A 3,333-nucleotide genomic window follows, 5' to 3' on the forward strand; every position below is an offset into this window, starting at 1 on the left:
TTCAAACTGAGGCAAGTGTTATTTTGATAAGTCCTCATGATTCTTTGAACAATTTGTTAAATCTGGCACAAAATAGTTATGTTCATCTTGTTCTTTTCAGGTCCCAGTACTGAAATCAGCCTTTATTTTTAAGGAGATCTGGTTCCTTTGTTATTGATGGTATTTGGAAACCAAGATGTGGGTTCTAGGTGTGCTTTTGTGTGTGTATGTGTGTGTGTGTGTGTATCATTTCTTCCAGGTCTCTTCAGTAAACACACCTAGCAAATAGAGTAGAGTTGAAGTCTTCATCTGTAATTGTGGATTTGTTTACTTTCCCTTTTATTACTTTATCAGTTTTTATTTCATGTAGTTGGAAACTCTGTTTTTGGGTACATATACACTTAGGATTGTTATGTTTTCATGGTAATTTGACACATTTGTCATTATACAATGTCCCTCTTTATCTCTGGTAATATTTTTGCTCTGAAGTCAACTTTGCCTGATATTAATATAGCGATTCCAGAGTGCTTTTTACCTTCTGTCTTAAAATTGCTTTATTGAGATGCATTTCACATATCATACAGCTCACTTATTCAAAGTGCTTTTTAGTATATTAACAGGATTGTGCAAACATCACCCTTACCCAATTTTAGAACACTTTTTTCTCTTAAAAGAAACTTCATACCCATTAGTAGTCAATCTCATTCCCCATCCCCAGTCTTAAGTAACACTAACCTAATTTTCTGTTTCTATAAACTTGCTTATTTTGGACATTTCATATAATTGGAATCACACAATATGTGATTTTTGTGATTGGCTTTTTTTTTTTTTTTTGAGACAGAATATCACTCTGTTGCCGTGTCTAGAGCGCCATGGCATCAGCCTAGCTCATAGCAACCTCAAACTCCTGGGCTCAGACGATACTTCTGCCTCAGTCTCCCAAGTAGCTGAGACTACAGGCATGCACCACCATGCCCGGTTTATTTTTCGAAATATATTTTAAAGTTGCCAGCTAATTTCTTTCTATTTTCTTTTTTTTTTTTTTTAGGAGAGACGGGGTCTCCCTCTTGCTCAGGCTGGTCTCTAACTCCTGAGCTCAAACGATCCACCCGCCTCAGCCTCCCAGAGTGCTAGGATTACAGGCATGAGCCACCATGCCTGGCCAGTGATTGGCTTCTTTCATTTGACATAATGTATTCAAGGTTCATCCATGCTGTAGCATGTATCAACACTCATTTATTTTCATGGATGAATAATATATTTCATTGCATGATATATTTGCTTCCTATTTATAGAAAATTACTGCAAATATAGTGGCTTGAAACAGCATATTTATAATCTTACAGTTCTGTAGGTTTACAAGTCCAACCAAGTTTCTCTGGGCTAAAATCAGGGTGTTGGCAGAGTTGCATTCCTCCTGTAACCATTAGGAGAGAGTCCATTTCCTTGTTTTTTTCCATCTTCTAGAAGCTGTCTCTATTTCTTGGCTAACAGCCTGCAACCTCCCTCATCAAAGCCAACAAATGCAGGTAGTTCTCATATTGAATCAGTGTGATGGACTCTTCTGCCTCTTTCTTCCAATTTTAAGGATACCTGTGTTTACATCGCGCCCATTCTGATCTTTCAGGATAATATCCCACTCTCAACGTCCTTAACTTACTCACATCTGCACAGTTCCTTTTTACTATGTAAGGTGATATAGTCACAGGTTCCAGAGATTAGGTTATACATATATTTGGGGAATCATTATTCTGCCTACCCCATTGAATATACCACATTGACTTATCCATTCACTGATTGATGGACATTTAGGCTGTTTCTACTTTTTGGTTATTATGAATAACGCACATGACACTTCATGTACCTATGTTTCAATTTATCTTTGGTATATACCTAGGAGTGGAATTTCTGAGTCATACAGTAACCTTTTTGTTGTTTGTTTGTTTGGAGACAAGGTCTCACTCTGTCATGCAGGTTGGATGGAGTACAGTGGCACAATTACAGCTTGGGGCAACCTCAAACTCCTGGGCTCAAGTGACTCTCTTTTCTCAGACTCCTCAGTAGCTGGGATTACAAGTGCATGCCACCATGCCCAGCTATTTATTTTATTTTATTTATTTATTTTTTTTAGAAAAGAGATCTCACTATATTGCCCAGTCTGGTCTTGAACTTCTGGGCTCATGTGATCTTCCTGCCTTGTCCTCCCAAAGTGCTGAGATTACAGGTGTGAGCCATTGTGCCAGGCCTAGTAACTTTATATTTAACTTTACCAGGAACTGCCAAACTGTTTTCCAAAGTAATTATACCATTTTACATTCCCAACAGCAATGCATGAGGGTTCTAACACTTGTGATTTCATCTCTTTTATTATAGATATCCTTTCATTTTTCTTTATGATTAGCATTTAGATGGTAAATTTATTTCCACCATTTTACCTTTAACCTAGTATTTATATCAAAATAGTTTTCTTTTCTTTTTCTTTCTTTCTTTCTTTTTTTATTCTTTTTTGAGACAGAGTCTCACTCTGTTGCCCGGGCTAGAGTGCCGTGGCATCAGCCTAGCTCACAGCAACCTTCAACTCCTGGGCACAAGCAATCCTCCCAAGTAGCTGGGACTACAGGCATGTGTCACCATGCTCAGCTAATTTTTCTCGGCTAATATTTTTAGCTGTCCATATAATTTCTTTCTATTTTTAGTAGAGATGGGGTCTCACTCTTGCTCAGGCAGGTCTCGAACTCCTGAGCTCAAACAATCCGCCCGCCTTGGCCTCCTAGAGTGCTAGGATTACAGGCGTGAGCCATGGCACCCGGTCTAAAATAGTTTTCTTGTGGGCAGCATAAAAGTGCACCTTGCATTTTCTAGATGTGTACGGATATATATCCATAGCACTTTTAATATTCTCTTCTGTAGTAATATTTTTTTCTTGAAAGCCAAATTTTTAAAAGTATAGAACATTATATGAATTTACATGTCATCCTTGCTCATGGGCCATGCAAATTTTCTCTGTATTGTTCCAATTTTAGTATACGTGCTGCCAAAGTGAGCATTCTATAAAAATGTTTTTCCTTGCTTATATCCTTAGTAGATTATAAGCCATGTGAGGGCAGGGAAAATGTTTAACTCATTTACTATTCTCTTTCCTAACCTTCTATACATTAAATATTTGATGAATGAATAAATGAAGCTTTTCAGAATTTCCCTGTAGAAATTTTATTCAGGGAGCGTAACACATGGTTGTTCACTGGTTCTCAATTATTTTGTGCTGGAGGCACCCTTCAGGCTATTGGTGCCACACTTGAATGGGACTGAACTGTACCCACTGTTTTTGCACAAGATGCTTGTTAACCTTTTAAT

The 3,333-nt window shown here is 37.7% G+C and overlaps 1 non-coding gene across 1 annotated transcript; it reads right to left on the reverse strand.

The window, feature by feature from the left end:
• Window positions 1–2,919: 2,919 nt before the first annotated feature.
• LOC138388838 (U6 spliceosomal RNA) lies at window positions 2,920–3,026 on the reverse strand. Its single transcript, XR_011234317.1, has one exon. It is a non-coding gene; the product is annotated as a U6 spliceosomal RNA (small nuclear RNA).
• Between the last annotated feature and the right edge of the window lie 307 nt (window positions 3,027–3,333).

This window comes from Eulemur rufifrons, chromosome 7, assembly GCF_041146395.1.
Source record: "Eulemur rufifrons isolate Redbay chromosome 7, OSU_ERuf_1, whole genome shotgun sequence".
In the NCBI taxonomy this organism is placed as follows: Eukaryota; Metazoa; Chordata; class Mammalia; order Primates; family Lemuridae; genus Eulemur; species Eulemur rufifrons.